The 26,774-nt window shown below is 36.7% G+C and overlaps 1 protein-coding gene and 1 long non-coding RNA gene across 4 annotated transcripts in view; one reads left to right on the top strand and one right to left on the bottom strand.

The window, feature by feature from the left end:
• Positions 1-26,774, top strand: part of NKAIN3 (sodium/potassium transporting ATPase interacting 3) — a 619,999-nt gene that overhangs the window by 926 nt on the left and 592,299 nt on the right. The window lies entirely within an intron of this gene.
• LOC140619998 (uncharacterized) lies at positions 10,697-13,258 on the bottom strand. The gene is made up of 3 exons (XR_012019753.1): positions 13,118-13,258; positions 12,790-12,899; positions 10,697-10,802 (listed from the first exon to the last, which is right to left on the bottom strand). It is a non-coding gene; the product is annotated as an uncharacterized lncRNA (long non-coding RNA).

Below are 26,774 nucleotides of genomic sequence, written 5' to 3'. Positions count from 1 at the left end.
CGTTCCATTGGGACCTAGCCGGGCCCCGTGTTCTCTTGTAGTCACTTGAGGTCAAGGCTGCAGACCCATCGTGTTAGCCTTTAGTGCGTGAGAGGGTCATAGACATCTCTTTTTACACTTAAATTCTGTGGATGCCCTGGCAAGCGATCTTCGAAGTGTTGTTTGTTTTTCAAAGTCACAGACATTACCTGGCGCATTTTGACTAGCAAGGGGAAAAGCTTTCCGGTGAACTTTACCCGGTAATGTCAACTCTTGCAAACTCATTAACTGGGAGATGAAACAATGCTCCTTCTTGAATAGTTAGTCCTGGTTCCCATGAATGTATTAAAAGGCGTCCCTCTCCTCTTGCATCAGTGTTCCACTCTCCCATGAAAACCTCACTTCAGACGTGCCCTTCATTGTTTACATACTATGTTCATAATTTCTGTATTTATAGAGTTGCAATCAGTGGCAAGTTTTCTTTATGTCTATGAGACAGTCCCTTCTGTCCTGTAAAATAGGACACATTATACAGAATTTCTTGAAAAATAATTTTAAAATTCACCTGCATGTGAATGTTTTCTTTCACTAAGGAAGGTCATAGGATAATTTACATTTTGGTTATTAGAAATGAACGTGGCTTATAAAGTGAAAACACCGAATATTTAGTCAACTCCTGAATATGCAAGTATGTCATTAGGCACGCTGGATTGGACAATGTATAATGGCATAATTCTTTCTGTTGTACACGGAAATTACACATAAGGGTTTTTGATGTAGTGGATTTATCAATAACAGTTGTGATTTCCTAAGTTGGTATTGTAATATTTGTGATGATAGTGTGGTTGGTGTTTCATCTCTCAGCCTGGAATGCCTCCACTGTCCACACACACCACCTCAATTGATACAAATGCAAATTACTCTTCAAAACTTATCTCATTATTCTGTCTTCTCTATGAAGTCTTCCCTGGTGCTCCAGGTAAAAATCAATCACTTCTTTTCCTTGAATTGCATAGCACTTTGCTTTTTTCCTCTGTTGGATCACATCTCATCATCTTAAATTATTTTATTTACCTATATCTCTCATCTCTAGACTGTAAGCAACCTGAGGATAAGGATTAAATATTATTCATCTTTGGAAACCTTGAGAATTCTTAAGAGGGCTCATATTAGGAGCTGAAATGTATTTGCTGAATGTTTGATAGTAATTAACATTTGCAATCCATGCAGGATTTTAGCATAAACTATTTTATTTTACTCCTAGAATTATCCTCTGAGGAAGGCACCCATGTCACTGGGTGGGAGATGAGGAAGGTGATACTCACAGAGTTAATTAAACAACTTTCCAAATCAGTGGTGTTCCCCTGGTAGAGACAGGGGTGATGGTAAACCTTTAATGATCAGATCTCAAACAAAACAAGTATATATTATATTACATATATTATTACATTATGATACTATATAATACAGTATGTCTAATGTATTTAAAGAACGTGTAGCACTCACTTGACAAATAATAATTAATAATATATGTCCTTTACTGTGAATTTTATATCGCCGGTATAATGCTGGCAGAGCTTTTTGTTGAATTTGGTAAACGCTTGCTTCTATACCTCTGACATGAATGCTGAATGATGTTTTTATTTATTTTGACAAGTACTAGGAGAGTGAAACAAGGAAGCCAGTACTGGAATTTCACTCTATCAGTGATGTGACATTGGCTCACAATCTCAGAAGCCTCTGGGGTGAAATTCAAAACTGGGCCTCCCATACATGGAAAGCAAGGAGGGCCTGAAGAAAGAGGCAGGCCACTCCAGATTGGTAGGTGGCAGATTTCATAAGCAAGATAGTTTACATACCAAGTTGCTGCAAGATGAGTAGATCGCTGCCCCTGCCTACTAGAATCTTAAAAGTTTAAACAGACTCCTTAACTGGGTTCACTCATGTATATCATCTTGATGGTCTGAACAGCACATTGCTTTCTTAAGGCTCTATCCTTGAAATGACTCCCACGTTCATATGTTCCAAGGACAGGGGAAGGAGTAAAGAGGCTTGAATAAGTCTTGGTCCAGCTTAAGGGTCACCTGGCAGTCCCGTCCTCTCAATGACCTCCTCCTTCAGCAGATTCTTTGCTGAATAAGGTAATCATTTTCGCATGCTGGAAAATTTCCTCAATTTTTTGTGTGTGCTATTGACAGGATAATGACTGGACACATTGTAGGTTCAATATGTATTATTAGAAAACACTCTCCATGGCCTTCCTAAGCCTAGATAATCAACGGAACAGAGTTACACCCTGATTTTTAGCATTTGCCAATTTCTTTGGTGCAAATATTCCCACCTTGGCCAGTTTGAAGTATACCATTACATATTTTTCTAGCGTACAGATAGAATAGGCATAAATAACCTCAAAAGCATGGTGAAAGTAAAACAGTAAAACAGGAAGGGATGCATTTTGAATATCTAGTACCTCTCTTTTACTATTATTTACTTACATTGAAGTTTATATGATTTAATTGTTAATAGTGGCTCTATTTAACAACTGGCTCACAAAATCATAAAAATGTAACTGACTCTCTGAGCCAGTATAAGCCTATTCCAACATATTACAGGGTAAAACCGGTAAAAACCGGGTAAAAAGATCTAGTGTTGTTTCCACTGAAGCCAGCTGTCATTTTTTTTCCCTTTCATGTTTTTTTTTCTTTCTTTCTTTCTTTCTTTTTTTTTTTTTTTTTTTTTTGTGCTCCCACCAACTGTTGGAAGTTGGAGGTTATGAAGCAGTAAATACGAGTGGGTGTTGAGAGGGGAATGGCATGTGGAAAACACATTTGCTGAAAAGAATCTACATGCTAATGACTAGGAGTAACTGTGCAGGTCATTAAAAGATGGCACATTAGCTCCTTCTAAAAGTTAAAGAAACAAGGGAAGGTTTTTATTATCTCATTCACATTTCCTCCAAACCCCACTCCAGAGTGAAACATCAGGTTGGGAATAAGAATTGGAGGGAACTCATTTACTGGCTCGTATATTTAGGTGAGCTTTGCTTTGCAAAATCTCAGTCTTTCTGTTTCCTTCTTTCTCTTGGCCATGTCCCATCATTCCTTTTTCTCCATGCTTCTACCCCTGAGCGAATTTGTGTGTTTGCCCCAGATTTTATATTCATGTTCTTAATTCTGCTACGTGAATTTAAAGATAAATTGAAAAGCCTGAACGTACATCCATAGAAGACTGTGCAAAGTAAATCCTTTCTGAAAAAGCAATTCACCACTGTGTAACAGACTCATCAAGTCACCTAAGAAGTTTTAAAAATATTTTTTGTAAGGATACTTTTCATTTTGCTTGTTTTAGAATAATGTGTATTCTGTTATCATGTATGCGTAATCTAAAAATAAAAAGGAACACCTGATTATATGCTCTTAGTAAATTATTTTTAATTAACACATTTAAAGAAGTCTTAATTGCATTTCTTAAAGTCTAAAATTGACTCCATGAGCCGCTTCAGAGCCATCTCCTTAGAGTCGCCCTAGTGAAGTGTTGAACTTATTAGGTTGGCAGAGCCTGTTCCCACAGAGCTTAAGACATTTTCTTGATATCACAGAGGTGACTTAAAGACACAGTCAACAGAATTTTTGTCTCTGGATGTTGTATTACCAGAGGAGATTTATTGCTCCTTGCATCACCTTATGGAAAGGTGACATCCATATGCCTTTTAGGCCTAATAATCAGTCATCAGTCAGGAACAAAATTCAAAACTTTTACTTTACATATCTGTCATAACAGACACTTGTAGAAGATTCATAGAAAACACACAGCTTTGAACACATTCATAGGCTGTATGTTTTTATTTTAGAGAACATATTCTCAACTTAAAACTAGTGTTGTTTTTTTCCTCACAGTGAGAACCAAGTTAACTTCCCCTCCATGCCACATTCAAGCTATCTTGTCATCACCAGTGACACAGTGATGCTGAGGTATAAGGTATTGAGAGGTGTCCAAATGATGATGGTGTAGTTGTGCTAACATGCTTTAAACTTAGTTTTGTGAAATATAGCACTCATCTGGCCTTGTATTTAGCAGTGGATGCATAGATATGTTTATTTACTATATGGATATACTGATACTTTTGTTCTAACATGTTTTTCATTTTATTAGCTTTTTCTTTTCTCCTGTGAAATATAACTCTTAATCAGTTAGTTTCCATTCTTTTTCTATATTGAAAAACTCTGGTTCATCTTATGAAACTTAGGAAAGGTTAGGGAAATCAAATTACGGCTAATAATGAGACTTGAGTTATAACATGGTTGCTGTTAAAATCCTTACAATATTCTGCATTAGCGATTTTTTTTTTTTTTTTAGAAAATCCAGATCCATTTATAGCTGCTATTGAAGTATACATTCTGAGTATTGAATTTGCCTGGGAAATATTCTATTCTTACGGTCTTGTTCTAGGTTAAATTGTGCCCCCCCCCAAAAAAAAAATTCTTATTTTGAAGTCTTCACCTCTGGTAATTTAGAATTTGATCTTATTTGGAAAAGCGGTCATTGCAGATGTAGTTAGATGAGGTCATATTGGAGTAGGATGCCCACCTAATCCATATGGCTGGTGTCCTTATGTAGAGGAGACATTTGGACACAGGTATGCACACAGGAAGAATGCCATATGACGAGGAAGGCAGAGGTTGGGTGATGGTTCTACAAGCCAAAGTTTGCCAGCAAACCACCAGAAGCTAGAACAGAGGCATGGAACAGATTCTCTCCCCTGACCCTCAGAAGAAACGACCCTGCCAAAACCTTGATATTAGTCTAGTCTCTGTATAATCTAGCCTCCAGAACTATGAAACCATATAATTTCTGTGGCTTAAGTCACTCAGTTACTGGTATTGTATCACTACAACCCTAGCAAACTAATACTGATCCCCTTTTTTTTCCCCCCTTAGGACATTAATCACACGTTTCTTTGTTTTTGTCTCTTTGTATGTGTGCTAATTCTTTTACTGGATTTTAAGAGCACAAAGGACAAAGACTTTGATTTACTCACAGAATCTTCCACTATACCCTACAAAGGGTAAGCACTCAGTAAATATTTGGAGAATAAATTAATGCATAAATGAATAGCTAAACTATATTGAATTTTTTTAATGTGCCAGGCATTGTTTTAGCCACTTTATGTCTATGAAATCATATCATTCTCACAACCAATCATTTTAGAGATTCAGAAATTAAGACAAAGAGAATTTGAGTAACATGCCCAGAGCCATACAGGTGAAACCAGGGTTCAGATTTGAGTCTGCACTGTTTACACTGTTGCATGCTTCCTGTACTTGAAATAATCAACAACGTTCAACAAATATTCACAGAGTCCCTCAGCACTGAGTGTAGCAGTATGAATTATATCTGAGGGCTGAGGGGCTGTCAATAGATATGTACACAAAGATGATCTAATCACAGATGTTGTTAAAATGTCATTAAGGAGAAGAAAATTGTATCATTTCGATGGGGTGGTCAGGACGACTTCCCAGTATTTGGGAGCTAAGTCTGAAAGAATGACCAGGAGTCAGTCATGCAAAGAGAGGGGAACCATTCTCAGCAGAGGAAACCAAATGAGCAAGGTCTCCAGTTTTAAAAGAGCGTGATATGTCTCTAGATATGCAGGAGTCCACTGTGGCTAGAGTGCAGTATGAGAGAGTGAGTGCTGTCAGATGGCATTGGCCACATGTTGTGATACCTGACTTTGTCTACGGAGCAAAGTGGATCCATTGGAGCATTTTAAATAGAGTCATGCCATCATCTGACTTACATTTCAAAATACTCTCACTTCTGAGTACGGATTAGAGGGAAACCAGAGGAAATGGGAGACAGGATGCTCTTCTGTTATTCTGAGCTAGAGATAATGCGAGTCAGGCACATGTCATAACAGAACAGATGGAGAGAAGATGGACTTGAGACATGCTTTAGGAGATAGGAAGCCTAGGACTCACTGATCTACACATCTTGTATAACAGAATATATATAATTGGCGTTTTTACTGAAAGTAAGAGAATTGGGTGTTATGGGGGTGGAGGTGGAGCAGAAGTTTTTGTCTAGAGCCATAAAGGTTCGGTTTTAGACACTTTGAGATTCTGATACCTAAGGCCAAGTAACTGTAAGGTTTATGAGCTTGGAACTCAGAGAGTAAGACTGAACCAAATATTCAGAATTGAGAATCATGAGCAATATTGGTATTTAAAGCCCTAGATAAGATCAGGAAAGGGAGAGGGAGAGGGGAGCTAGAGGGAGTGAGGGAAGGAGAGGGGGGAGGGAGAGGGGGAAGAGGAGAGAGAGAAAGAGAAAATAAGGATAGATGAGAATAGAACCAGAAACAGGACTCAAAGTTGTAAAACCTCTGAGATAATGGAAATGAGCAAAGTGCACCAAATGGGAGTATTTGATATACCTGTGTTATTTTATTCTTCACAAAATGTCAAGTCGTATTGATTTTTTAGAAATTTTCCCCAATTTTAATAAATCATTTTCATTCTGGTCACTTCTGTGTGGATTTTTGTTTTGCCTAGATTTCTTTTTTTGTTTTGTTTTCTCCGAAGAGGATAATCCTTATCATAAGATTTTGAGAAATAAATTACTTTCTATCCCCAGAACTTCATTAGTGCTTTCTACTTTAAAAACATGAACTTTGTTCATATTTTTCACCATTCTGTCACAGATTTTTCAATGTATGTTTTGGGCATATAGGAAGAATTTGAACAATTATCCAGATTATATAAGGAAGAATTTCAAATGCTTTCAACATAAGAAATTTTGGCTTAATATTACTTACGATTTGGGTATTAGAGACAAAATGCACATTAATATAAACTTTGCATACTTTCTTGACAAGAGTTTGCACGAGTGAGCAAAATATAGAACAGATCTATATATGTATATTTTGACTGTTTTCTTAAGCACTTGTTTTTGTCGGATGGAGTATGTTTTGCTTAAAATAACAGGATTTCAAGTACTTAATAACAATTACTTATTAAAGATGAAAACAGAAAACAGACAGAAAACATAAAATTTGAGGGCTTTTAAAAACAAGATGACAAACAATAGAAGAATGTACCTTCCTTTCTCCCAAGGCCCCAGTGTCCAAATGGAACAATAAGAGTGCTGGGAAGAAAAAAATGGAGCAGACAGATGACCAGCAAGATTGAAGTGTCCAGGGGGCTATGAAGCAGGGTGTATTGGGAAGAGCAGGACCTTAATCTAAGGTAGAGGTTTTGTGCACTGCACAGACGAGTGCTCTGTGTTGAGCTGAAATCTGGCACTTGTTCTGCTTGCCACAAGGGGAGCCCTGGCATGGGGCTGCAAAATTGGGAGCCTTTATTTTGGCATTTTTAGAATTAGCTGCCTAATGTCATTGTGGAGATGATATGGAATAGGAGAATAAATATATTAATTTTTTAAAAGATTTTATTTATTTATTCATGAGAGACACAGAGAGAGAGAGAGAGAGGCAGAGACATAGGCAGAGGGAGAAGCAGGTTCCCTGCAGGGAGCACAATGTGGGACTCTATCCCAGGACCCTGAGATCACGCCCTGAGCCAAAGGCAGCCGCTCAACCACTGAGCCACCAGGTGCCCAATATATTAATTGTTTTGAAAGGAAAGCTGACTCATGGGCAAGTTAGGTTTTCTTGTAGTTTTGACAGCAATGAGATGGTGAAAAAAAAACTGCAAATGATTATTTTTTAATTGCTTATTTTGATTTTCTTGTAATACTTTTTATGTTACACTTGTAGGTAATTTCAACGTTAAAAGGTGAGACTTTCCAAACATAATTTTGAAGGTGTTCTGAACGTCAGTTTTAGGGAGATTATTTGGCAAATATTTGATAATGTTCAAGTGGATCTTCTTCCTTGGGTGCATCAAAAATTCATGCTTTTAATCCCCATTAACACTAATTGGTATTAATGTGTGTGAATCTTCATACATTTACAACAGAATATAACATTAGACCAAAAGATAACACTCTATCAATGATTATTATTCAAAATGCCAGTTAAATGGTAGTACAAACAAATGACACATTGCACAAACTAATTTACATTTTTAATTTGGTACATTTTGCAAAGATACTAAAATAAAATGGGACACAGGCCCTAAATCCCTTTAAAAGAACATATTTTTGTCTTACGCTCTAGGTAGGGAATTGGAGAACATATATTTTAACATGGGCATTAACAGTTCTTGTGGAAGTATCGCATCTTTACTTGATGCCATAGGAAAGTGAAACTTTTGAACTAGTAGGTTACTGTTGTGTTCGGTGCTGGTAAGAGAATCCCCAGTTCCTTGATTTGGAGGAAAAACATCTACCTATTCACAAAGATATAAAGGTGAGGGCCCAGTGGGTAACAAGGGTCAGAAGTACTGACGAGGACTCTGATGATCAGAATTCGATGGTCCCTTGTGAAGGGAACCAGGGCAAGATCATGGCGGTGTTAATGATCTTGTTCCTTTTTTCTTTTCTGCATTGAGGACAATTTTTTTAGAATGGTTTTCCTGATTGATTGTATTTCAGAATTATAAAGTAGAATTAAGTGTTTGAGTTTTTTCACTGCACTCCCCTCACACATACTTGCATTATGAATGCTTTCCTATGAACACCCGGTTCCTTTATTAACAAGAGGTATTGGAATAGGATTTTTGCTATCAGATTCTCGTAAGAGATGTGACGTCAATGGATATGATGATAAGTCGTAAATATATTTCTGATGGTTTCTCTCTATTCCAGTAATTAGAGTCATGGCTGTACTTCGCTATTGATTAATATGTAATATAATAAGTACTTGCATGTGGGAAGCCCTAGGCGATAGAGGTTGATTGGTTAAATCGGTTAATTAAGGTACGAAGAAGAATGCTCTATACTCAGGTTTTGTTTCCTGTACTGATAACCAGCTGTAACTGATCATAATTAAGATAACAGGAAATATAAAATTCTCATTAGTGCAACTCTTTTTCAATTTGTATTTAAAATATAAATTCTTGATGAGGGAACTCTTGCAAGTGCTAGTTTATGAAAGGTAATATATCTTCGATTTGAGGAGTCCTTGAGAAATGATCTAGAACTGTCTTCAGCACCATGGCAGGACTAAGCAGAATTCTTCAATACTGAAGACTCTCTTCTTGATTCTTAAATATCTCTGCGACTGGAATTTTTTTCCGTTAGGAAAGTCATCCTTATGTTTAAATTGAATTTCTTGTGCTTGGATTCCTAGCTTCTCTTCTATGCACGTGCTTTTTATCTGGATGAGGAATAGTGGATGGAGGCAGAGGTCAGGAGCTGGCTAGTACCAGCTGGGGAGAGTTCACCATTACATTTCTACAAATTCTGCGAGCCCGTTGTTAAACCTAGCCTTTGTTTAAAATTAATTGTATAAATTTTAAATTAAATAAAAAACTTAGCCCTTTCTGATTATTTTACCGCATTGTACTGTTACGTGTGCTATCCATTGTGTCTGTATGGTAGGCGTTCCGTATAGCAGTATGCTATTGAACTTCTCTTTCCAACTCTGCATCTAGTGAGATCATACTGGTAGCTAAAAATCTATTATATGGTGTAAGTATTTACATCAAGAAAACACACAATCATAAATCAGGCCCTTCTGTCACCCCTCAGAGCCAGACATTAAACATTTACCAGCATACTACTGGGCAGGGGCTTTCCTCAGAAGAAAGCCAATTTTCTTGTACAAGGAGGGACTGATTTATAAGCCCTTAATGTAACTAATTAATGCATGAATAGAAAGTATATTTCCTAACCTAAATGTTTTATTTATTGCCTTGAATACATTGGTAAAATTCTTTAAACATAATGGAGTTTTTATTCTCAAAAGTTCCAATGTTAACTAACTCCTTTTATCTAATAGCTTCCAGACCTCCCTATACATAACTGATATGTGACTCGATGATCCAGAATTGATCACGGTTCCTAAATTTCATTTCTAGGTGACCGACTACAATCTAGAAACCCTCACTACGAGAGAAAACCATTTCTGCCTATGTGTATTAGTCAATTCCCATGAGTGATGGAGGACTTACTCCAATGCCCAGCTTGGCCACCTGGCTGTGTTATTGGTTCTAATTAGCTCCTTCCACACGGATGCCAACTAATCAATGGCAAATAGATCAAAATACCTTCTTGCATCACATCTGGTTCTTCCAGCCTTAGGATGGGCTTTCTGTTCTCCCTGCATTGAAATCCTAAATAGTCATTCCTGAAGGAGGCTGTTGAAAGGTGATTTACTTATACTAAAATATATTATTTATCTTTTTTTTTTTAATTTACTAAAAGAGCTTTTAAAAAAAGTAATCATTGTTGCAATAGGGAACAAATTCCTATTGCACCTCACTTTCCTTGTCTCATTCTTTTAATACCTCTATAGGCAGATAATTAATATATTCTCATTTCCAGATGAGAAAACTGAAACATGAAGAAATTGAGTATATGAAATTGTGTGTTAAGATATGGCTTAAGCCATCAGAAATGCAGAAATGTGGGTAAAAATTCTATGAAACAAAATTCTATGTGTGTTACCTTATGACTGGATTAAAGGAGTCGTTTTTCTGGGCTCAGGCCAAACCTGCTGGAAAGACTAATTATTTAAGCAAGCGATTTCTTTACATAATATGTAATTTTAAAAATGTGATCCAGGTGCTTTAAATAATAAGAAGAGGCACTGTAACTCTTTGAAACAGCTTTTATTTCCCTTCTGCTTCTGTTAGTAGGAGGTAGTTTCCTCATGATTGATAACTATATTTGGAGTCCCTCAGGAGGCATCCCAATTTATCCTAAAACAAAAGAATGAAATGCAAGTGTTCTGCAGACCAGATATTTCACAATTTTTGCATGCTCTATTTTCTTCAACATATAAAACACTTCAGAAATGCTTTCCTTGTCCAGATATAACTTTCTTATACCACTGGGACATCTACTCACAAATATCTTTCCTCTCTCTGAGAGTTTAAGACACATTTTTTTTTTCTCTCTCTCTCTGATGGGAAACTTGGCATTGGAGTGTATGACTGTCAAAGATCTGAATGTTACAGCCACACCCTTGACTGAGAGTCTTAAATGCAGGGCCAATTAGAGAAGTCATTAGATGAAGCCTCTGAACAATTAAGCTTGCAAAGATCCCTAACAGTCTTTTCATCTGAACAGAGAGCTGTGGTTGGAAATATAGATGGAGTCGTCCTCAGGGATCTGTCCTTCATACACATGGTTCTGTTGAAGCATTTCACAAGTAGGAGACTTAACGTTTTGTAACATTTCACAGACTACATCATGCAGAGGAACATTGGTCATCTATTATTAATATGTTTGTTTGACTAGTCCTAAAGTATCTGTATACATACTTTTAACTCCTTCGCCACTGACTATATTTTTATTGGAGGACAGAGGTTTGGGGGAGTTTGTTTTTAAGATATAAGTAATAGCTTGATTTTCTTTTAAGACAATACAAAGTATAGGATATTGATTTTCTTCATGTATTTTCTGATGACAAACCCATTTGGTAATTGAAAAAAAATATGTGGACTCTAATTAAGATGCTTTATTTTTGTTTTATTATATTGAGGAAATAATACTATTCTCATATTTTAGAGGACCATATCAAAACTGATGAGATATTAGTTTTAAACGTATTTTCAGACATCTGAACTTTATATTTATTATACATTTAGTCATTATAAAATTTGATTTGATTTTGAAATGTTGATTAATGGCCATTCTATCAAGGAAAAGTTTAAAATGCCTTTAGGGAAATGATAGTCAAAGCTCTTTTTATAAAAAGAAATATACTTCTTTGGTCACTATGTATTTTGCATTATATTTAATTAGGAGATAATCTGAAATTTAGATTTGGGTTAGGCAACACCTGCAATGTCTGTGTAGTTTCCATGACTCAGAGCAGAAGAAAAAGCAATAGGGAACCCTTATCCCAGACACATCAGAATTAGACTAATGGGTGGTTAACAGCTCTGTAGCCATAGTTTTCTCCAAGGTGCTCTGGAGGCTGGAGGTTGGCCTTGCTCATTGGGGCAATCACAGCTAGGTGGTGGTAGGATTAGCACTGTAAGAGCAAAACTTAATATTATATAACTTAACCCAGGGTAGCAGCAGGGACAGATGACATTAGAAATAGGTTATCCAGATTGAACTAAATGTGAGTTAAAAGATAGTGCAGTCAATCATGGCAAATTTTATCAGCTTAATCTATTTAAGTCTAAGGAATGGAATCATTGAACATTTCTGGGAGTTTCTGATAATCAGACTTCTTTTCCTCTATTACATTCATGTATAGGGGCAGTGGTGCTTTTGGTGGGACTAAACTGCATATTCATGTATATACTCCGTCATGGGCAATGAGAACAATTTGCAAGAAAGTCCTGGAGATAACAATCTTAACAGTAATAAACCACAGACAAAAGATGAAGGAACATCGAATATTGGAATGTATAAATATAAACATGATATGTAGCCATCCACTTTTGTTGGCATTTATCAGATATATTTAAACAAAAGAATGTGATAGTTTCATGTTTTTCATAGTGGAATATTTTGAGAAATGTACAGTCAGATTTAAAGGGAATGCTAATTTGGAAACAATTCAGAAGGAAAAATGAAGGAATTCAGATTGTTGAGCTTAATGGTAGATTATTGGTATAACAAGATGCTGTCTTAGAATGTTGAAATGGATATTTTCCTTTCCTTCCTTTCCACCACCCCCATTTCCTTCATCTCTGGAATCATTGTCTCACTGTGCATATTCTGACCTACCTTAATTACTGAGCCAATGTTGACAGAGTCAGAATAGTACATATGTTATCTTCAGCTCTTCAGTTGGTGACCAGTAAGACTTTAAATCATTTACTGAAACATCGTTTTTTCTTAGAAGCAGAAAGAATGAAAGACAATGACATAGTAAGATGACTTATCAAAGATGACCTTTCCAAAGGTGCCCCATGTTGCTCCTCACCCACTGGGTTCCTGAGCTTTCTTGGTGGTTCCTAAGTCTGATAACTGATCCTACCCTATGTTGTTGGCCCCGGGCCCAATCAATGTAATAAGATGCAGTTGATGTTAACTTAGCACAATATTTACTTACATCCTTTGCTTGTGCTTCCTGCATCTGTCTCTGACCACCATGAAAGATGCAGACACGGAAGTTTATACACAATTGTCATTACAGACCACCCTCACTCTGCAGATCCCAGCTGCAGCTTGTTCTGTTCAGCTATCCATTGTGATGATAAAATTACAGCATAACAGTGCCTGTGCCACTGTGCCTGTGACCACCGTCTGCTGGTGTCACACCATGAATTCTTTCCTCAGTTGTATTTTGTGGATGTGACACTCTTATGGAGACTTTCAGAGGCCACCTGGAACAATGTTTTATGATCTGGCCTTTTCCACCCATATGGCTGAAAAAGGAGCCATGTGATATTTTCCAACACGATCACTTCCTTGACAAAAAAGAAAAGTGATATCAGGAACTCGTACCTTATGGTAGCACATGGCAGATAAAAATAGATGCGTAAAAGGTACCATTACAGAAAACGAGTTTGATGTTAATTTAGGTGTGTAAGTAATCAATTTTTAACTGTCTACTTCTTGAATCACTGTTTAAAATTACTACCTGGGGGATCCCTGGGTGGCTTAGCGGTTTGGCATCTGCCTTTGGCCCAGGGTGTGATCCTGGAGTCCCGGATCGAGTCCCACATCGGGCTTCTTGCCTGGAGCCTGCTTCTCCCTCTGCCTGTGTCTCTGCCTCTCTCTCTCTCTCTCTGTCGCTCATGAATAAATAAATAAATAAATAAATAAAATCTTTTTAAAAAAATAAAAAATAATAAAATTACTACCTGGACTTTGAGAGTAGATGCATGTTTCTTTCTACTACTCCATTTGCTATACATATGTATGTATGTGTGTATCTATCTATCATCTATCTATCTATCTATCTATCTATCTATCTATCTATCTATCTTTCTATCTATCTAAAGCCAAATGTGTGTGTATATATGTGCATATATAAGCCACAGCAGTGACTACTCTATAATTAATCTCTTCTACAAAGTGGCAGGTATGATCAAATTCTATAAACACATTTGTCTAAACAACATGTCTTGTGAAGCTATGGAAGAAGATTTTGAAAATTATTTCTATTCTATGAAGATTTTTAATTTTTTTTTATTATTTTGTTTGAAGATTTTTAAAAAGAATTTTTAAAATTTATTCATGAGAGACACAGAGAGAGAGGCAGAGACACAGGCAGAGGGAGAAGCAGGCTCCCTGCAGGGATCCTGATGTGGGACTCGATCCTGGCACTTGATCTTGGCACTTCGGGATCACACCCTGAGCTAAAGGCAGCTGCTCAACTGCTGAGCCACCCAGGCGTCTCCTATTCTATGAAGATTTGAAGAGTAGAGTAGATTGGGGTTACTTTTATCTAAAAAGATAGACACAGCCTATATTAGTTCTCTCAATGTGATATTTAGATAGGTATTTTATATATATAATATATATAAATATATACATATAAATATATACATAGAGAGATTTATTATAGGAATTGGTTTATGTGGTAATGGAGGCTGAAAGGTCCCACCATCTGCCATCTGCAAGCTGGAAAACCAGGAAATCTGGTGATACGATTCAGTCTGAGTCTGAAGTCTTTAAAACCACAAGGGCTGATATCCCAAAGTAGGAGAAGATGGATGTCCCAAAGCAAAAAAAACAAATTCTCCCTTTTGCCCTTTTGTTTCATTTGGCCCTCAACAAACTACCTGATGCTCACCAGCATTCCTGAGGGTGATTTACTTTATTGATTCAAAAGCTACCGATTCAAATGCTAATCTTTCCCCAAAAACATCCTCACAGGCACACCTAGAAATAATGTGGATTTCTTCCCCAGTTTTGTTGAGAAATTTATCACAATAGGTTCAGCTAACATCCATCATATCATAGAGATACAATAAAAAGAGAAAAAAACAAAAGAGAAAAAAATTGAAATGTGTATTCAAGTCCTTTGTCCATTTTTCGTTGGATTATTTGGTTTTTGTTTTTGTTTTGTTTTTTTGCTATTGAGTTGTATATATACAATTTTATGTATTTTAGATATTAATCCCTTATCAGATATATGATTTGCAAATATTTTTTCACATTCCATTGATTGTCTTTTCGCTTTGCTAATGATTTTTTTTTTTTCTTGGTGTATAGAAGCTTTTTAGTCTGATGACTCCCATTTATTTATTTTTTATTTTGTTGCAGGTGCTTTAGGTAGTAATTGTGATTTCCAAAATCATTACCAAGACTCCTATCAAGGAACTTTATTTCTGTGTTGTCTTCTAGGAGTTTCATGGTTTCAGGTCTTATATATGGGTCTTTAGTTCATTTCCAGTTAATTTTTGTGAATGGTATAAGTTAGGGTCGTTTCATTTTCTTTATATGTGACTATCCAATTATTCAAGGGACTCTCTTTTCTCCATTGACTATTTTTGTCTCCCTTGTCAAATTCAGTTGACTATATATGCTTGGGTTTATTTCTGTGCTCTTGATTCTGTTCCATTGATTGTTTTCATGCCAGTTCCATACTGTTTTGATGACTGTAACTTTATCGTATAGCATGAAATCAGGGAGTGTGATGCCTCCAGCTTTGTTTTTCTCTCTTAGGATTTCTTTCAGTATTCAGGGTCTTTTGTGGTACTATACCAATTTTAGGATTTTTTTTTCTATTTCTATAAAAAATGCTATTGGAATCTTGATAGGGATTGCATTGAAACTATAGATCACGTTTGGTAGTATTAACATTCTAACAATATCAATTCTTTCAACCCATGAGCACCTTTCCATTTAATTGTGTCTTTTTCAATTTCTTTCATCAGTTTTTTTTTCAGAATACAGATCTTTTACCTCTTTTTGATCAGTTTATTCTTAAGTATTTATTGTTTTTGATGCTACTGTAAATGGGATTGATTTCTTTATTTCTTTTTAAGATAATTATTGTTAGTGTATAAAAAATGCTACTGATTTTTACATGTTAATTTTGTATTCTACAACTTTACTGAATTCACTGATTGGATCTAACAGTTTTTTTCCTTGAAACTTTGGGATTTTCTCGATATAAAACCATATCAATTGCAAATAGAGATAATTTTTCTTCTCCCTTTTCAATTCTGATATCTTACTTCTTTTTCTTGCCTGGTTGTTCTAGCCGGACTTCCAGTACTATGTTGAATGGGAGTGGTGAGAATGGGTAGCCTTTTCTTGTTCCTGTACTGAAATGGCAAGCTTTCAACTTTTTACCCTTGAGTATGATGTTAGTTGTGGGCTTGTCATGTATGGGCTTTATTATATTAAGATATATTTCTTTGACTAATTTGTTAAAAGAGTTTTTATCATAAATGAATGTTGAATTTTGTCAAATGCTTTTTCTGCATCTATTGAAGTGATCCCTGGATTCTTTTCCTTCATTCTATTAATCTGATATATCACACTGATTGATTTGCGTGTTTTGAAACATCCTTGCATTTCAGGGATAAATCCTATTTGATCATGGTGAATGATCCTTTTAATGTGCTGCTGAATTCGTTTGCTTGTATTTTATTGAGAATTTTTGCATCTATATTCATCAAGGATATTAGCCTGTAGAGAAATAATGTTTTATCAACTATTTGGGCATCCCTTAGCTCCGTCAAGTTGACATATAAAAATTACCATCATAGAGCCATTATTGAGGCAGAAAAATAAAACAAGAAGCTTTCAGTAATGTTTATAGGCATTTAATAGGTATATTCCACTTGCCAAAGCAAACATTTTTGACATTTGTTTATTTTTCAAGTTGTAAATTTTAATTGTGGTTTCACCTAAATATGATATAAAGCATACTTTATATTTTAATGATGTCATTGAGTCAGTTCCCTTCTTTTTTATTAACACTCAAATTTTATACTCTAAATTAGAATCTATGGAAGCTCTACATCGGTGAGACTTTGGTTGCATTCTTTTCAGTACACGTTTCCAGTATGTGGCATCAAAACTATAATTAGGTGGCTTTAGATTTGGAGGCACAAGGAAATTTGAAACAATTCCAAACTTTTTTAAATTTTTTTTTTTTCATTCCAAACTTAATATTGCATACTGCCTCCTCGGTTAGTTTGGCTTGAGATTTTAAGTATCTGAAAGTCTGTGGACTCAGATATGTAGCGTAATTCCTGCATTATTATATATGACCACAGTGAAAACTCACAGCACCCGGGGGACATATTCTTCAGGATATTCCATGCCCCACAAAACTGATTTAAATTGAATTTTCCTTTACTTCAAAAAAAGAGCTCATTCTTTCCTTCCCTCTCTCTTTTCTCTTCATCTGTTCTTTCTCTTTGTCCTTCCTTCTGCCTTTCCTATCTTACATTTGTTTTCTACCTTCTCTTAACTTTGTGAAGAAAAAGGGAGTTTGAAAGGTTAATAATATATTTTATAGTGTTACATATTTTTCCTGAGTGCCAATTTACTTTTGGACCTTATTATTTCCATTTGAGATACTTGCAGCACTTAAAATTAACTCATTTCTACCAACAAGATTATTTGTGAGGCTTTTTAGAGCCTCATCAATGAAATCACAACAGCAAATGTGATTAGATAGATCTGAATCAAATTTCAGAAGCCATTACATTCGTTCATTCTCCCAAGCATGTATTGATTTATTCATGACTTTATTCAGGTATAACTACTGAAGGCTCTCCATGTGTTCTGCGCAGTGCCAGATGCTGGCTGAATAGGGCATACATAGCTTCCCCCTCATGGAGTGGGGTGTATAATGATAAAACGTAGTTTAGGTACAGCAAATATCTGAAGCACAGAGGATTAAAACATGAGCAATTGTTATATGTCTGAGGGTTTTTGGCTAACATTTGTAATAATGTTGTTATTAATATTAACATTACCTAATAGAATGTTTGAAATAATTTTTATTTACTCTTTTCCATACTTAATGTATGACTGTCTATGAGAGGAATTAAAAATCAGGAGTGCCTGGCTGGTTGAGTCAGAAGTGCATGCACTCTTTTTTTTTTTTTTTTTTAGGATTTTATTTATTCAGGAGAGACACGCAGAGAGAGGCAGAGACCAGAGACATGGGTAGAGAAAGAAGCAGGCTCTCCATTGGGGAACCCTATGTAGGACTCGATCTCAGGACCCCAGCATCACGACCTGAGCTAAAGGCAGATGCTCAACCACTAAGCCACCCAGTTACCCCTGAAGAGCATGCTACTCTTGATCTTGGGGTTGTGAGTTTGATCCCTGTGTTGGGTGTAGAGATAACCTCAATTAGTGAAACTTTAAAAAAAAATCCTATTTGTCCTGAGGAGAGACTAGAGACAAGTAAATAGATAATGTCAATGTAATGTGCTATGCTACAGACTGAACTCTGGGGCTGTTGAGTACGCATCCAACTCAGGTTAAGAGCAAGGCGCTCAAGGAGGCTTCCAGGAGTAAGTCATACTGGAACAAGGTGTGGAGTATGGCTCAGTGTCAACCAATTTGGATGAGATTACCTGATTGATATGGTCATGAGTAAATAATGTACACATATTATTGTGAACCAAGTAGAAGGTCAAGCCACATGGAACATTCAAAATATCTAAAAGAATGAGAAATATCAATAAGCAGTGGAGTTTTCTAGTACAAAAACAATCTACCATATCTTCTCCAATAGAGGGAATAATAGGGGTGAACATTTCAAAAAATGTTGTTGCAGCAATATGTTCCTTTGCACATTTGCTAAAATGTCCTAAGGAATCCTAGTGCCTCTTGTCTCCCCAGAAGGGAGCAATGAGGGAATCTCAGGGGGCTCCGGACTCCACTCCTGATCTAATTCTGTAGGACAGCAAGGTTAACATTTTCAGCAGGGCAGTTAAGATTCTTTTTTGTTTGTTTGTTTTTTAAGATTTTATTTATTTATTCATGAGAGAACAGATAGAGAGAGAGAGAAAGAGAGAGAGAGAGGCAGAGACACAGGCAGAGGGAGAAGCAGACTCCATGCAGGGAGCCCGATGTGGGACTCAGTCCTGGCACTCCAGAATCACACCCTGACCCAAAGGCAGATGCTCAACCACTGAGCTGCCCAGGAGTTCTCAGGGCAGTTAAGATTCTATGTCTTACAGAATGCTGAACTCTAACTAAGGCTGTAATTTGAGAAAGTGATTTTGCTACTGAAAAGACTCTTAAAGCCACTAGTTTAGAAAATGTTAGTGGTTGATTTATTAAAATCGAGATGATTTCTTTTTATTTATTAAAATGAAAAAAAATCCATAATAAAATTCTAACTAAGAAGTTACCATATTTAAAAAAAATCAAGATTTTTCTCTTCACATGCATACCTTCTTATTAAAAGATGGCAAATTCATTTAGAAATGTACACACATATGAAATAAAAATGATAATTTTTAATACCTATTATCAAAACTTCAGACATGTTCAAAGGGGACCATAGCATGAAAGGATTAATCTGCATAGTGTGACTTTTAGGGAACCCCCTTTTTAAAAAATATTTTATTTAAATTTGTTTGCCAACATATAGTATAACACCGAATGCTCATCCCTTCTTTAGGTAACTTTGAGAATTGTAATACATATTCCATTGAAGAAATGAAGGAGGCTGCATCCATCCCTGCCATTGCGCAATAATTATATTTAAAGCAGACATTTTTACTGTGTTATTTTCAAAAGTATGCGGTTTTCTGAGTTATGGCAGATAATAAATAGAACTCTCTTTTTGTGTTCCACAATTGAAATTTTGGCTTGTATAGATTATTTAGAATTGTAGCAATAGAGCAAATGAATCAACTTGATTTTCTTGCACAGCATTTTTCCTTACATGGAACTCATTTGTTTACTTTTTAATACATTACATAAGTGTGCTCTGGTGGAATTTCTATGAAATTTTAGTTTTTAGGTCAAATATAGGTGACTTCTTATATTTCCCCTAATTATTTGTGAAATTTCTCTTGGGAGGTATGAGTATATCTTAACATGAGTATGTTTTCTATTTGAAAATGGTTATCTTCTCTAAATTATTAGTCTTGTCAGTATTCTAAATTGTTATCACTTTTTAGCTTATTTTTTATTATTTGCATGTATACTTCCCCCATTGTAAGGATGGAAGGTTCCTGTTCTACTTGTTTTTGTATTCCTCATGGTGCTTGTACTCTGCTATAAATCAGAGTCAATGGATATTTGTTGGATTCTGGTTAGATGAGTTATTGTTTCCTTAACGTCAGGATGCTTTTGGTTACACGAGGCAAAACACACAGGTAAAAGTTACTTAAACCAGTACTATGCAAAGTGTAATCCATAGACTGCTATCAGCACACAAACTTCATTTCTGATCTGTAAGGAGCTAAGTAAGCATTTGGAAATACTCATAGCAATTTGAATTTATCACAGCATTTAAGTATCTGACCATTATCCTCAGAATTTTTTATTTTAAACAGTTTTTCGTCTTCTGCTAATTGAGAATTTTTTTAAAAAAGCAAACAGTTCCTGTATTACAGAGTGTTAGAGAAGCAGACATTTAGACACTGAGTGTTTCATAATAACTCTCACATAACAAGAAATCAAAGGGAAATAGTTGCTGGGGTTGGCTTACTGGTTCAGCAGTGTTAGGGCTCTAGTGGTGTTTCTGGAATTCCCTTTCTTCTATCCTGGTTCCAACATGCCTTCAGTGGGTTCCAAGTCTCATATGTTTTCCCACAAAAATATTTGTCTCAGACAAGAAAAGGACAGATGGAAAAGAGCCGTTCTTCTCTTGTAGCTTTTTTTTCATCTAGAAAGAGATCTTTGCCAGATTGCTACTCATGTTTACTTGATGAGATTTGGGTCACTTGTGCTCCCTCAGTCAATCCCTGGAGAACTCTCAAGGCCTAAGTCTAGCATGGCGCATCCTCTAGACAGGACACCTCGCTGCATGAACAGAGCCGGGGTTCTATCAGCGAGAAGGACTGGGGGAATGGCAGTTCTGCACATTTCTCTAAAGACCTAACATTATCAGAAATTGATGTAACCTTGAGAATATTTTCATAAGTGGGGGATGTAATAATAGTTCAAATTAATAGAGTGCCTATCACGCTAGGTATTTTCTGTGTTTCTTTATATTTTGTATAACTACCCTGCACATAACCAGTGCTACTCTATTTTACAGATAGGGAAAATGAAACAGAGAGAGGTTAAGCATCTTGCCCAAGGTCACATCCCTGGGAGATAAAGCAGAGCTGGGAATTTAGCGCTGCATTATGAATATCTCAATCCAGCCTCCTTCTACTGTGCTGCAAAGGTTAGTTTTGTTTGGTGTCATAGGGTGACCAGGCAGTGTACATGATATCAGAAACCTGGGAAGGTCTGATCCAGGAGACTGACTTGAGTGATGCCCTCAATTAATTAATTAATTAATTTTTAAGATTTTATTTATTAGGGAGAGAGAGAGAGCATGAGCAGAGGGAGAGAGAGAAGCAGACTCTCTGCTAAGCAGGGAGCCTGGGCCCCCAGGGCTTGATCTCAGGACCCTGGGATCATGACCCAAGCTGAAAGTAGACGCTTAACCACCTGAGCCACCCAGGTGCCCCAAGCAATGCCCTCTTTTAAATACCAAGTGTGAACTATCTTAATATTTCCAATAGCTCTCTGGCACATGGTTCTATATTTTCTTTCCTTCAGGGTGAACCCACTCTGCTACTGTCTGAAAAGCACTCTCCCTCATACAACATCTGTCACTGTCAATTGCTGCCCCAAGGGTCAAAGGCCCCCCGCTCTTGTCACAGGGTTAGACCTAATAGGTAGATAGATATATTCTCTGTAATCCTGCAATCTACAAGACTAGTGCTCAGTAAAACTCTTGTGCATGGTGAATAAGTATAACTTGAAACTTTACTAATATGTCAATACTATATATCAATAGCACTGTCACTTAGGCTTTCATGGGCTTCAAGAAACTATTTTGAACCCAGACAACCAACTTTCAAAGACTTCTTTACAACAAAGCTCTTTGGTAAGCTGAAAATTGCTCAGTTTATGGGGTTTTCTCTCAATCCTATAGTTTTTCATATTCCAATTCCCTAGAAAATTGCTTTTGAGATAAGTTACATGATATATCTCTAGAGCAGTCCATTTTTTTTTTTTTCATTCTACTGCAGATCTGGGCATACAATCCTAATTATCTTTGACCATGCTCCTTTCTGCAGGTGATACTCTATTCTAGTTAATGCATGAAGCATAGCAAAATTTATAGGGCTGTGAGAATAAGCTTTGGGACATTTATGTTTAATGCCCAAATATGTGAATTTTATTATCAATTGAAGATTTCAGCATTTATCAAGCTGTGTGTGTCCGCGCTGAGGTCTGTTTTTCCTATCACAGACTTTTATTGTCAATTTTATTATTTTTATTTTTATTTTATTTTATTTTATTTTTATTGTCAGTTTACTCAATTGTAAGTTAGTTCAGGTCAACAACTTTGACATGCATGGAATTTGATGACGCACCATTAATGTTGCTGACACTGCCTTTGGATAGAAAACTCTAGCATGTACAAAATATATAATTATTCTCATCAGATTCACCATTTCATGAGAAGTTATAAAAATGACACATGAGGTAAAATAAGTCCATCAGTCCTCTAAAACTTTCCATGTAGGTTTAGGGAAAGTAAAATAAAAGTAATATTTTATGTTGAAGTACAAACACTGAAGAAAAATTTAATGAATTCATTTTATTTTAGCTCATCTGGAGATCTTCATGCTTTTTCTACTGTTTGGTAACTCAAATATTAAATGTTTACTTCAAAAACATGTTACAACATTGATGTTGCAATGTTGAAGTGTAGCTACATCCAAATTTGGAATGTCTTGTGAAATAATTTATTATTCTTCTGAAAATTCATGAAAAGATTAAAAATTAGTATTAAAGACATAACTGATATTTTTAGAGGTCATAAGAAGATACATATTCCTTGGATATTTCTAGAATTGAAGGTGAAACACAGAGTATTCTGTCTCTAAAAAAACTTCAAAATACTTACAAAGCTGTTTTAATTTTACTTAAAAACAATACAGAGAGTCAAAGATTGAAACTATAAATCAGAGTGGATCTACTTCTATCTGGATTGGAGTACAGCATAAATAAGATTTACTGTGACCTAAACATTCAACAAAATGGTTCATGTCAGTGAGATAGGGCCGCGAATGAGGGTTTTTTTTTTTTTTTGCAATAAACACTGTGACTTGTCTGTTCTTCGTATTGTCTTTATACCTGAGCTTTGTGGCAGGCCCAGAAATTGGGAATTTTAGAAAGAAAGCTCTACAAGGACTGACTCAGGGAGAGAATTGAAAATAGCTTCGTTTTGTTGTCTGTGATGAAGTATCAGGGTGTGCCTAAGAGTCGAACTGTATAATTAAACCCCAGCTCTGGACTGGCAGTATTAGGAGGTTTACAGGGTAACATGAGCTAAGAATTTCAATCATACTTTGTAAAGCCAATAACATAATGGTTTCTTAATGCTACAGTTTCCTTGTAGTGAAGAGTATCAGGTATTATGTTTCATTCTTTTAGGATAGCAAGGGTTCCATTGGTGTGACTGGCCCTGGAAAGGATTTAGAATCTTTTACCTTTTTTTTTTTTTTTTTTAAATTATGCTTTAGAGGTCATTTACTACAATCCCTTTCTTCTGAGAATAAAGAATTGGTTTCTGCTGTCATGTTTCTTCATCGAGCATGCAAGGGTGCTGAAATCCTGTGGTTCTTCAGCTTTATTCTCCATAACACTTAGCGAAAGTCCACAAGGATCTGTGGTGAGCCAGAAGCAATTTGCCTCCCCTCTGTGGTTCAAGGCAGGATTGTTGGGTGGAACTCTACTTGCATAGTTCAGCCAAGCGATTCATAAAAAGATGTGGCTAATGATAGAGGCAGTTATTGGTGGTTAAACAATGGGAAAAAGTCTGCCTGCCAGCCAGACTCAGATGAAGTAGTAGGATCATAGCGTCTTGCGTGTAAGAGATGCTTGGTGAATATTTGTTGTACAAGTGAATGAAGGAGGGAATGAGTCGATAGACTTTTCAAGTGGAAGTGGATCCTAGATTCAGATCATTCAGTATTTTTTCTTTGGAATTCCAACAGCATATCATCTCAGCTTGGTCTTAACCCAGGACAGTGGTTCACCCTTCTGCTCACCTAGGACATTTGGATTTGTGTGAGGACATTTTGGTTATCCCAGTGTTGGGAGCATTGGGGTGTGTGAGTGCTTCGGGGATTTAGGGATTATCAAAGGGTAGAGAGCTAATGCCCTTCAGTCAACAGGGAGTCCTGCCCAATGGGAAATTCTTGCCTTAAATATTAAACAGCATCCCCTTGAGGAGCACCGAGTCTCCATCTGGGTTCTTGGATAGGAAGGTTACAGACACACAAGTCATCACTTTATTAACTATCCAAATACCTTGCTGGACAGATTACATTAAAAAAAATCCTTCGGTCTTGGTAGGCCTTTCAGTCTCTGTAGCAACGACTCAGCTAGTCATTGTAGCTTGAAAGCAGCAGTAGATAATACGAAAATGAATGGATGGTTTTGTCTCAATTAAATCCTATTTACAAAAACAGGTGAGGGGATAGATTTGGCTCATGGGGCAGTTTACCAACCCCTGTTCTGTACTTAATTATTTGGTTAAAATCCAAACATTGTATTTTTTTAAAGATTTTATTTATTTGAGAGAGAGGGTGAGGAGGGAGGGGCAGAGAGAGAAGCAGGCTCCCCGCTGAGCAGGGAGCCCAATACAGGGCTCATTCTCAGGACCCTGAGATTACAGCCTGAGCCGAAGGCAGACGCTTAACTGACCAAGCCACCCGGGTGTCCCCAAAAGTAGTACTTTCCTATTATGTCTGTTCATATCATTGTATTGGTTTCAGCCAATCGTTCCAACCAGCTGAGAACCTCTTGAATTTTAATTATTCCAGTTCTGGTTATCCCATAAAAAAATTAAACTCCTTTTTCACTTTGTGTCACCTAATACATACTTCTCTACTTTTATCTGTTTTTTTCTCCAGACCAAAACAAAGACACCTTAAACAGAATAAAGCCTAAAAGTGGCTCTGTACCACATAACTAGTTTTTTAGTTTAAAATGATTAGTGGTCTCAGTAATAAATATCTTTGATTATCATAGTTGAACCATCAATTAATTCATGAAACGATGCCCAAGTTCTATTATGCAGTACATTTGCCACTTTGCTTCACAAGAATCATAAGGGGATTGTCAGTATTGTATTTTCTTCTTGGAATCAAGATGTGTGTCTATGACAAGCTCTTGCATGCCACTCTATTAATGCCAACAATATTAATATTGGTCATACTAAACTGACTTTTAGTAAATCATCTGTTTGTTCATATATATTTGCAATTTGCCAGGAAGAGATGTAAATCTTATCAGGCTGTTCCTTTTAAGATATTTGCCCAAATGTGTAGCGTGACTAGACAAATGTCTGCCTGTGGTCCTGAGATCATAGTTACGGATTCAGTAGTGCCTTGTGTGGGAAGGAGGGAGATAACAGTGGTCCTAGCTCCCTCCTTCCCTTCTCAAGGACCTTACTGCCAAGTGCTGACCTCCACTAGACATCCTGTGGAGATTTGGTAATAGGTTATCTAAGAAGTTCATATCTGAGAATGTTTTTAACAGTGTATTCTTCTTGTATGACTACCTATTATAAATAAACCAGGAATTGATATGATACAGGTGGCTGAAGAGTGGTAGTCACATGAGTTCTTTATCTACATGAAGACTGAAATATAAAACCTAAGGAAACTTGGGGCACCGGGGTGACACAGTGGTTGAGTGTCTCTCTTTGGCTTAGGTCTTGATCCCGGGGTCCTGGAGACCCGGGATTGAGTCCCACATTGGGCTCCCTGCGTGGAGCCTGCTTCTCCCTCTGCCTGTGTCTCTGCCTCTCTCTCTCTGTGCCTCTCACAAATAAATGAATAAAATCTTTTAAAAAAAGATTAAAAAATACAAATCAAGAAATCCTAAACTGTTTTCCTTGAGGCAACGCGCATGCGCGTGTGCACACACTCACACACACACACACACACACACAAAACACTCATCTGTTACTCTGAGACCAAATTGTATCCCATTTGAAAAAAGGAATTTTTTGGAAGCTGTGATACATCAGGGCTCTTCAGATTACAAGTGTGCCTGTAGTTACTTACACTGTCAAAGATAAACAAAGCCTAACACTAGATAATGTGGTGAGAACAGATTTTATTTGGTAATAACTATTATTACTAGTATTGAGTTCTGATGTGAATGCTGAAGCCCAAATTATACAGAGGCAATGGGGCATTTTAAAGGGAGAGTGAGGGAATAGGGAGGGGGGGTAAGCAGAGCCTTTGTAGAGTCAGGGAAGTGAAAGATTACAAAAGGCAGGAACTGGAGGTTTGGTCCTTGTGAAATGCTTCTGGGTTTGCCAACTGGCACGTATGGAAGTCCAGTGCCACTCCTCCCACAGAGACTGGGAGATGCATATCTTCAGGTGTTGGCTGGAACAAACAGTACACTTTTTTGGCAACCTTGAATTTTCTCAGGCAGGCACTTTGAGGAGGACTAGGGTCATCCTAGGGATGTGACCTAGAGCTGTTAGAAACTACCTTAGTGCTTGTTTAAGTCTTTTTAGGTCACAGTTGATGGATCTAATCAAGAAGTAGACTCAGAGGAACCTGGCTAGAGTTTTC

This window comes from Canis lupus, chromosome 28 (genome assembly GCF_048164855.1).
Source record: "Canis lupus baileyi chromosome 28, mCanLup2.hap1, whole genome shotgun sequence".
Lineage (NCBI taxonomy): Eukaryota > Metazoa > Chordata > Mammalia > Carnivora > Canidae > Canis > Canis lupus.
Note: the sequence above shows the minus strand (reverse complement) of the source record. Positions and strands in the feature narration are given on the sequence as shown.